General features: G+C 41.3%; 1 pseudogene; it reads right to left on the reverse strand.

Annotated features, from left to right (window-relative positions):
- Positions 1 to 200: 200 nt before the first annotated feature.
- Positions 201 to 9,107, reverse strand: LOC134484216 (proteasome subunit alpha type-6-like; annotated as a pseudogene).
- Positions 9,108 to 11,341: the final 2,234 nt, after the last annotated feature.

Below are 11,341 nucleotides of genomic sequence, written 5' to 3' on the forward strand. Positions count from 1 at the left end.
GGTCAGCAGAGTCCAAGAAAATTGCAAGACAATATAGGATGTTACAATTGTCTATGGTTGCATTCTACAGCTTGAAGATAATACCCGATGGCTAAAGACACTGTCTACTTCATACAGTGTCCCACTGGAACTGTCATGGAACCTTCCTCCCTAAGTACTGTCTTTTTCCCACAAAAGCACTGTTTTATTTATATGGAGTCCTAATCAGTCAGTGGCAAGAGTAGGAGAGTCTCCATCGTCAATCCAGGGCCTCTGTGATGTTGATTTGTTGTTACCAAGCACATAGGCACATGGCATAATGGATCTGGTAAGCTGATAAGAGTGTTTCTTTCTGCTAGAGCAACAAGATGAGCATCGATCTCTGCTTCTGTAAGAATCCTAAATTTAGGATTTTCAACTGTAACTACACAAACTTCTATTTCTGAAGTTTTGAAATCAATTGACAGAACAGTAGGAAGGCACATAATTGCAGTTTCCACTATCTGCTCAAATGTCCAATCACATTTCTTCACTTTTTTTTCATGGAAGCTGGTCCACTCTGTTTCACTCCTGCTGCAGTGGCTTTAAAGCCACAGTAGTAGCCTGCAGGATCACACTTGAGGGCCTTGTTCTTCATCTATACAAATTAAAACTAGACAAAAACCAAGTGGCCTCATTTCACCATTCTGTGTGTAGATTTGAGAAATATCGGCAATTCTTTTAAGCATGTTCACAGGAATCTCATAGCCATATTAGTCTTTCCAATTAGCTGCCTCATAACATGTCCTCTGTGCCTGGGATCTGCTATCAGTTGTCACTACCGTTACCACACAGCCAATGCTTTCTGTTCCCTTGAACAAGTGAGTCACTGTGCTGGAATCCAGTAGTTTCTTGGGTACTTTTTTTCTTTCTTTCTTTTTTTTATTATTTGAGTATTTCTTATATACATTTCGAGTGTTATTCCCTTTCCCGGTTTCCGGGCAAACATCCCCCTAACCCCTCCCCTTCCTTATGGGTGTTCCCCTCCCAACCCCAACCCTCCCCCCATTGTCGCCCTCCCCACAACAGTCTAGTTCACTGGGAGTTCAGTCTTAGCAGGACCCATGGCTTCCCCTTCCACTGGTGCTCTTACTAGGATATTCATTGCTACCTATGAGGTCAGAGTCCAGGGTCAGTCCATGTATAGTCCATGTATAGCTGCTGCCCCAGCTATTTTTCTAACAGAGAATTAATAGAATAAACAAAAACTCTAAAAACAAACAACAACAACAACAAAAAAGATAAAGAATTAAATGACCCAACTAGAAACTGTCTAGGAATGTAAGCAAAAGGCCGAATTAAAAATGGACTAGGCATCTAAACAGAGTTCTGAATAGGGGTAATAAAACTGGCTAAGAAAGACCTAAACAAGTATTCATTAACCTTAGCTTCTAGGAAAATACTATTAAAAAACACCTATCAGAGTGGTTAAGATTAACAAAACAACTTACAAAAATGCTGCAGGAAAGGCAAGGAAAAGCTAGCCCCATTCACTGTAGGTGAGATTACAATCAGTTCCAGCCACTCTGGAAATGTAAGGAATCTTCATAAAACCCGAAAAGATATCCATATGACACAGGTGTACTACTTCGTGGTATATACCTAAAGGAATTAACATCCAATTCCACAGATACTTATTCAGCTAGGAAACAAAAACAACCTAAATGCCATTCAACTGATGAATGGGTAAAGAACATGAAGTAGGCATATCTTCCTGGTTGCTGCCGCTGCAGAGAGCCCGTGGGCAGTACCCCACGAGCGAACTTGAGCCCTGGGACCACAGGTAAGACCAACTTTTCTGCTGCAAGAAAGCTGCCTGGTGAGCTCGGGACACACGGAGGCAGAATTCCTCTAGGACCGGGCACGTCCTGTGTTTACCGGAAGTCCCACACCCGCGGATCCCGGCCCACAGCAGCTCTCTGCTCCCAGACCCCGTGAGAGAGAGACCCAACCGCCTGATCAGGTGGGCACTCCTGAGGCTGCAGAGCGGAAGAGACCACCAACACTGCCCACCCCTGCCCTCATCCCTGGCCCAAGAGGAAACTGTATAAGGCCTCTGGGCTCCTGTGGGGGAGGGCCCAGGTGCGGCAGGACCGCTGCCTCTGAGACACAGCTGGAACCTGAAGGAAACAGACCGGATAGACAGTTCTCTGCACCCAAATCCCGTGGGAGGGAGAGCTAAACCCTCAGAGAGGCAGACACGCCTGGGAAACCAGAAGAGACTGCACTCTGCATACACATCTCAGACACCAGAGGAAAACACCAAACCCCATCTGGAACCCTGGTGCACTGAAGCTCCCAGAAACAGCGGCACAGATCTTCCTGGTTGCTGCTGCCGCGGAGAGCTCTTGGGCAGCACCCCGCGAGCAAACTTGAGCCTCGGGACCACAGGTAAGACCAACTTTTCTGCTGCAAGTGACCTATCTGGTGAACTCAAGACACAGGCCCACAGGAACAGCTGAAGACCTGTAGAGAGGGAAAACTACACGCCCGAAAGCAGAACACTCTGTCCCCATAACAGGCTGAAAGAAAACAGGAAAACAGGCCTACAGCACTCCTGACACACAGGCTTACAGGGGAGTCTAGCCACTGTCAGAAATAGCAGAACAAAGTAACACTAGAGATAATCTGATGGCAAGAGGCAAGCGCAGGAACCCAAGCAACAGAAACGAAGACTACATGGCACCATCTGAGCCCAATTCTCCCACCAAAACAAACATGGAATATCCAAACACACCAGAAAAGCAAGATCTAGTTTCAAAATCATATTTGATCATGATGCTGGAGGACTTCAAGAAAGACGCGAAGAACTCCCTTAGAGAACAAGTAGAAGCCTACAGAGAGGAATCACAAAAATGCCTGAAAGAATTCCAGGAAAACATAATTAAACAAGTAGAAGCCCATAGAGAGGAGTCACAAAAATCCCTGAAAGAATTCCAGGAAATCACAAATAAACAAGTAGAAGCCCATAGAGAGGAGTCACAAAAATCCCTGAAAGAATTCCAGGAAAACACAATCAAACAGTTGAAGGAATTAAAAATGGAAATAGGAGCAATCAAGAAAGAACACATGGAAACAACCCTGGATATAGAAAACCAAAAGAAGAGACAAGGAGCTGTAGATACAAGCTTCACCAACAGAATACAGGAGATGGAAGAGAAAATCTCAGGAGCAGAAGATTCCATAGAAATCATTGACTCAACTGTCAAAGATAATGTAAAGCGGAAAAAGCTACTGGTCCAAAACATACAGGAAATCCAGGACTCAATGAGAAGATCAAACCTAAGGATAATAGGTATAGAAGAGAGTGAAGACTCCCAGCTCAAAGGACCAGTAAATATCTTCAACAAAATCATAGAAGAAAACTTCCCTAACCTAAAAAAAGAGATACCCATAGGCATACAAGAAGCCTACAGAACTCCAAATAGATTGGACCAGAAAAGAAACACCTCCCGTCACATAATAGTCAAAACACCAAATGCACAAAATAAAGAAAGAATATTAAAAGCAGTAAGGGAAAAAGGTCAAGTAACATATAAAGGCAGACCTATCAGAATCACACCAGACTTTTCGCCAGAAACTATGAAGGCCAGAAGATCCTGGACAGATGTCATACAGACCCTAAGAGAACACAAATGCCAGCCCAGGTTACTGTATCCAGCAAAACTCTCAATTAACATAGATGGAGAAACCAAGATATTCCATCACAAAACCAAATTTACACAATATCTTTCTACAAATCCAGCACTACAAAGGATAATAAATGGTAAAGCCCAACATAAGGAGGCAAGCTATACCCTAGAAGAAGCAAGAAACTAATCGTCTTGGCAACAAAACAAAGAGAAGAAAAGCACACAAACATAACCTCACATCCAAATATGAATATAACGGGAAGCAATAATCACTATTCCTTAATATCTCTCAACATCAATGGCCTCAACTCCCCAATAAAGAGACATAGATTAACAAACTGGATACGCAACGAGGACCCTGCATTCTGCTGCCTACAGGAAACACACCTCAGAGACAAAGACAGACACTACCTCAGAGTGAAAGGCTGGAAAACAACTTTCCAAGCAAATGGTCGGAAGAAGCAAGCTGGAGTTGCCATTCTAATATCAAATAAAATCAATTTTCAACTAAAAGCCATCAAAAAAGATAAGGAAGGACACTTCATATTCATCAAAGGAAAAATCCACCAAGATGAACACTCAATCCTAAATATCTATGCCCCAAATACAAGGGCACCTACATACTATATCAATATAGTAAAAATGGCCATTTTACCAAAAGCGATCTACAGAATCAATGCAATCCCCATCAAACTACCAATCCAATTCTTCAAAGAGTTAGACAGAACAATTTGCAAATTCATCTGGAATAACAAAAAACCCAGGATAGCTAAAGCTATCCTCAACAATAAAAGGACTTCAGGGGGAATCACTATCCCTGAACTCAAGCAGTATTACAGAGCAATAGTGATAAAAACTGCATGGTATTGGTACAGAAACAGACAGATAGACCAATGGAATAGAATTGAAGACCCAGAAATGAACCCACACACCTATGGTCACTTGATTTTTGACAAAGGAGCCAAAACCATCCAATGGAAAAAAGATAGCATTTTCAGCAAATGGTGCTGGTTCAACTGGAGGTCAATATGTAGAAGAATGCAGATCGATCCATGCTTATCACCCTGTACAAAGCTTAAGTCCAAGTGGATCAAGGACCTCCACATCAAACCAGACACACTCAAACTAATAGAAGAAAAACTAGGGAAGCATCTGGAACACATGGGCACTGCAAAAAATTTCCTGAACAAAACGCCAATGGCTTATGCTCTAAGATCAAGAATGGAGAAATGGGATCTCATAAAACTGCAAAGCTTCTGTAAGGCAAAGGACACTGTGGTTAGGACACAATGGCAACCAACAGATTGGGAAAAGATCTTTACCAATCCTACAACAGATAGAGGCCTTATATCCAAAATATACAAAGAACTCAAGAAGTTAGATCGCAGGGAGACAAATAACCCTATTAAAAAATGGGTTCAGAGCTAAACAAAGAATTCACAGCTGAAGAATGCCGAATGGCTGAGAAACACCTAAAGAAATGTTCAACATCTTTAGTCATAAGGGAAATGCAAATCAAAACAACCCTGAGATTTCACCTCACACCAGTGAGAATGGCTAAGATCAAAAACTCAGGTGACAGCAGATGCTGGCAAGGATGCGGAGAAAGAGGAAACTCCTCCATTGTTGGTGGGATTGCAGACTGGTACAACCATTCTGGAAATCAGTCTGGAGGTTCCTCAGAAAATTGGACATTGAACTGCCTGAACATCCAGCTATACCTCTCTTGGGCATATACCCAAAAGATGCCTCAACATATAAAAAAGACACGTGCTCCACTATGTTCATCGCAGCCTTATTTATAATAGCCAGAAGCTGGAAAGAACCCAGATGCCCTTCAACAGAGGAATGGATACAGAAAATGTGGTACATCTACACAATGGAATATTACTCAGCTATCAAAAACAATGAGTTTATGAAATTCGTAGGCAAATGGTTGGAACTGAAAAATATCATTCTGAGTGAGCTAACCCAATCACAGAAAGACAGACATGGTATGCATTCATTGATAAGTGGCTATTAGCCCAAATGCTTGAATTACCCTAGATGCCTAGAACAAATGAGACTCAAGAAGGATGATCAAAATGTGAATGTTTCACGCCTTCTTTAAAAGGGGAACAAGAATACCCTTGGCAGGGAAGAGAGAGGCAAAGATTAAAACAGAGACTGAAGTAACACCCATTCAGAGCCTGCCCCACATGTGACCCATACATATACAGCCACCCAATTAGACAAGATGGTTGAAGCAAAGAAGTGCAGACCGACAGGAGCCGGATGTAGATCGCTCCTGAGAGACACAGCCAGAATACAGCAAATACATAGGCGAATGCCAGCAGCAAACCACTGAACTGAGAACGGGACCCCCATTGAAGGAATCAGAGAAAGGACTGGAAGAGCTTGAAGGGGCTCGAGACCCCATATGTACAACAATGCCAAGCAACCAGAGCTTCCAGGGACTAAGCCACTACCTAAAGACTATACATGGACTGACCCTCGGCTCCATCCTCATAGGTAGCAATGAACATCTTAGTAAGAGCACCAGTGGAAGGGGAAGCCCTGGGTCCTGCTAAGACTGAACCCCCAGTGAACTAGACTGTTGGGGGGAGGGCGGCAATGGGGGGAGGGTTGGGAGGGGACTACCCATAATGAAGGGGAGTTGGGAGGGGGAGGGGGCTTTTTGCCCGGAAACCGGGAAAGGGAATAACACTCGAAATGTATATAAGAAATACTCAAGTTAATAAAAAAAAAGAAAGAAAGAAAAATAGCTGGCAACATTTTTTTCCCACTTGGTGGTTATTCCTTCACTCAGTCAATTGGTTCCTTAGCTTTAAAGACACTTTATTTTTTAATTAATTAATTAAGTAAGTAAGTAATTTTAATACTCCAGATTTTATTCCCCTTCCAGTCCACCCCCTTGAGGGTTCCACATCCCATACCTTCTCCCCACCCCCCGCACTGCCCCACATTTCCCCCATCCCTGTCTCCACAAGGATGTCCCCACCCCACCTACCCCACCAGACCTCTAAACTCCCTGGGGCCTCCAGTCTCTTGAAGATTAGGTGCATCTCCTCTGACCGAACCACGACCCAGGAGTCCTCTGCTGTATATGTGTTGGAGGCCTCATCTCAGCTGGTGTATGCTGCCTGGTTGGTGGTTCAGTGTCTAAGAGATCTCTGGGGTCCAGGTTAAATGAGACTGCTGGTCCTCCTACAGGGTTGCCTGCCTCCTTAGCTTCTTCCAGATTTTCCTTAATTCATCCAGACAGGTGGGGAATTTCTGTTCATTGGTTGAGTGTCCATATCTGTATTTGACTCTTTCAGCTGCTTGTTGGGTATTTTGGAGAGCAGACATGGTAGGTCCCATTTGGTGAACGACCCATAGCCTTAGTAATGGTGTCAGGTCTTGGGGCCTCTACCTTGACCTGGAACCCACTTTGGCCCTGTCGCTGGACCTCCTTTTCCTCAGGCTCTTCCTCATTTCCATCCTTGCATTTCTTTCAGACAGGAAGTATTATGGGTCAGAACTTTGGCTGTGGAGTAGCAATCCCAACCCTCACTTGATGCCCTGTGTTTTTGCTGGAGGTGGGCTCAACTAGTTCCCTCTCCTCACTGTAGGGCATTTCATCTAGGGTCCCCCCTTGATTCCTGAGTCTCTCACTTCCCATGTCTCTGGTACATTCTAGAGGGACTTTCCAACCTCCTTCCTCCTGGGGTCTCCTGTTTCCATTCTTTCTGCTGGCTCTCAGGGTTTCAGTCCTCCACCCCATTACCAAATCATGTTCCCCACTCCCACCCCCATTTCCCTTCCCTCCTCTGTCCCTCCCTCCTTCCTCCCTTGTGGTTGCTTTCTTATCCCTCCCAAGTGGAACTGAGGTGTCCTGACTTGGGCCCTTCAGCTTGTTGAGCTTTTTGAGTTCTGTAGACTGTATCTTCGGCATTCGGTACTCTTTGTTAATATCTCCTTATTAGTGACTAGACACCAGGCATGTCCTTTTGAGTCTGAGTTACCTCATAAAGGATGATATTTTCTAGTTCTATCCATTGGCTTGCAATACTCAGGATGTTCTTTTTTCTTAATAGCTGAATAGTATTCCATTGTATAAGTGAACCACGTTTTCTGTATCCATTCTTCCTTTGTGCTATAACTGGGTTGTTTCCAGCTTCTGGCTATCCCAGATAAGGCTGCTATGAACATAGTGGAAAATGTTTCCCTGTGGCATGTTGGGGCATCTTTAGGTTCCAGTTTTCAAATGTTCATCTTAATTCCTGGCAAGAATTAACAGGGCAGATGGAGGCTTGTTCAGAAAGTCTTTTCCTACATCTATCATCTTGTGGGGTGCTGCCTTTGCTTTCTTTTTTCTTCTAGCAGTTTTAATGTTTCAGCTTTCAAATCGTGTTCTTTGATCCATTTGTATCAAATTTTGTTACAAGGTAATAAATATGGCTCTAATTTCTTTCTCCTGCTCATGGACATCCATTTTCCCCAAAACCATTTATTGTTTTGTGGCCTTTTATGTCAAATATTGATTGACTGTAGTTACAAGCACTCAGGTTTGGGTCTTCTATTTTATTCATTTGTCTACACATCTATTTTGAGCCAGCATCATAATTTTTTTTAAATTATTATAGCTCCATAATATATCATGCAGTTCATGAGTGGCAGTTTCTGCAATATTTGTTTTGAGCAGAATTGTTCTGGCTATCTGGGGACTTTTCTGTTCCCATATGACTTTTAGGTTAGTTTTGTTGTTTTCTATTTCTGTGAAGAAATATTTGTATTTTAACAGCATTTGCATGGACTCTGTAAATGGCTTTTGTTAAAATGGTCAATATCACAATATTAATTCTACCAATCCATAAACTTGAGATGACTTTTCTTTTGTAATGTATTCCTTAATCTCTTTCTTCTGAAACTTGAAGTTTTCATTGTGAAGGACTTGCACTTCATTGGTAACATTAATTTGTAACTTTTTTCAATTGTTTTTAATACTATTATAAATGGGAATGAGTTCCATGATCTTTCTCAGTGTAAACACACTGAGAGTGGTGGTGTGTAGAAAGGATGGTGATTTTTGTTTGTTTATTTTTTTATCTTACTACTTCCCTAAGATTGTTCACTTTCTCATATTTTTGAGGTTGGCTCCCTTAAGAATATCATAAGATCCAATCATAGGGATAATCTGAATTTTTATTTTCCCATTTGTATCCCTGTAATTCTCTTGTACTGACTTACTCCTTGTGCTAATGTTTCCAACAATATATTGAAAAGGAGTATGCATAGTGGACATCTCTGTTTCATTCCTGATTTTAATCAGATTGCTTTCAGTTTTTCCCAATTAAGGGTGGTGCTGGCTAAGTTTGTAATATATATGTTGAGGCTTGTTCCCTGCAGACCTACTTTTTCAATGATGTTGATCATGAAGGCATTTTGGATTTTTGCCAAAGGATTTTTCTGCATCCATTGATTGATATCATTAAGTGCATTTATATGATGTATTATATTTATTGATTTATAAGTGCTGAACCAATCCTGTATTTCTGGGATAAAGTAAACTTGATCATTGTATATGAGCTTCTTGATATGTGCTTGTATGGGACCTGTTTGTTTTTTAATTTTGTTTTTGAGGATTTTTATATCTATTTTCATCAGAGATATTGCTCCGTTGGATTATTTTTATTGTATGCTTGTGTATTCAAGTATAATGCCATTATAAATGAACTTGGAAGGAGGCATCCTTCTGGACTTTTCTTTTCTTTCTTTCTTCCATCTATTCTGTTTCTTTCACTCCCTTCCTTCCTTCCTTCCTTCCTCCCTTCCTTCTTTCTTTCTTTTCTTCTATTCCTTTAAAAAGTTAAGAAGCATTTATTTTAGGTTTTTTGAAAATCTGGTAGAATTCTGCTTCAATTCCATCTGAACTTGGATGAGTTTGTTTGTATGTTTTTCTTTTTTGTTTGTTTGGTTTTTGTCAGAAGGCTTTTTATTGCCATAATCTCAGTTCTCTGGCTCTGCTTAAGTTGTTGATCTCTTCTTTATTTGATTTTGGTACTTTAGATAAATCAAGAAATTCCTCCATTTATTTTAGATCTCTAACATCATGGAATATAGATTTTTAAAAGTATTTCCTCATAATATTCTGTATTCTATAGTGACTTTTATAATGTTTAACCATTCATTTCTGATTCTATTAATTTGGATCATATTTTTCTTTCTTTTGGTTAACTGTGTCAAATATCAGTCAATCATGCTTACCTTCTCAATGAGCTATGTCTTAGATATATTGATTCTCTGTGTTATTTTCTTTGTTTATACCTTCTTATGTTTCATAGCAATTCCTTTAAATCTCTGAATCTAGAGTCCTTTACTAGACATCTTTGGGTGACTGAAATATATCCAATGACTCTACTTTATAGATTCCATAAAGTTAATCGCATGCAATTAAATTCATAAAATTGAACATGCTTTCACATGTAACACATGATTTAAGTTATGATGGAAACATCCTAATTGATGGCTGTCATTTTGAAGAACAAGTTATCTTCTTGGATATATTTTCTGTTTTGCAAAGGAAGGCACACACACACACACACACACACACACACACACACACACACAGAACTTGCTTTAGAGTTGAGAAATGAGTTCAAAAGCCAGTCCCAAAAGAAAGTAAAAGCCAGGCATAGTGGCTATTGGTTCACAGCCTTAATCCTGGAACTCATTAGACTGAAGCAGGTGGATCTCTGTGAGACTGAGAAGAGCTTAATCTACATATCGAGCTCCAGAACAACCAGGAGTATGTAAAAAGAATGTATCTAAAAAAATGAAGCTTCATATGTAGTAGAGGATAGCTTTATCTAGCATTGATGGGAGGAGAGGCCCTTGGTCCTGTGAAGGCTTGGTGCCCCAGTGTAGCGGAATGCTAGGGTGGGGAGGCTGGAGTGCCTGGGTAGGTGGGGGAGCATCTTCATAGAAGCAGAGCAATAGGAATGGGATAGGGTACTTGCAGAAGGGAATCCAGGAAAGGGGATAACATTTGAAATGCAAGTAAATAAATTATCCAATTAAAAAAACTAAGAAAACTACAAAAAAGTAAACGACGTGAAAATGAAGATTCTGTCAAAACACTGAGAGTTATTAAAGAAAAAAACTGAATGTCTAGTTTGGGATGGATTGTTTCATGTGACTTAATTTTATGCTTTCATTTTTCTTTTTTCTCTCATTCATTTTCATGTATTTATTTATTCATTTTTACCTCCAGACCACACCCCCTCTCCCTCCTTTCCTTCCAGACCCTCTCCTTCAAACCCCTGCCCTCACTACTTCCTCTCCTTCTCTTAGGAGAAAGGGAACATATCCTTGGGAAACATCTTGCCCTGAACATGCAATCTCAGTAGGACTAAGCACACCCTCTTCCGTTAAGGCCCTACCAGGCAGCTGAGTTAGGGGAAGGGGATCCAATGGAAGGCAACAGAGTCAGAGACAGACCCATGGTCCAATTGTTAAGGGACACAAATGAAGTCCAAGCTATACAAATGCTACAAATATATAGGGGACCTAGGTGTAGCCCCTGCATGCTCTTCGCTGTGAGACCCTATGGGTCTAGGTTAATTGATTCTGTAGGTCTTTTTGTGGTGTTCTGGGCCCCTCTAGCTTGTTCAACGCTATTCTCACTCTTCCACCAGAATCCCAGAGGA

Source organism: Rattus norvegicus, chromosome X (genome assembly GCF_036323735.1).
Source record: "Rattus norvegicus strain BN/NHsdMcwi chromosome X, GRCr8, whole genome shotgun sequence".
In the NCBI taxonomy this organism is placed as follows: domain Eukaryota; kingdom Metazoa; phylum Chordata; class Mammalia; order Rodentia; family Muridae; genus Rattus; species Rattus norvegicus.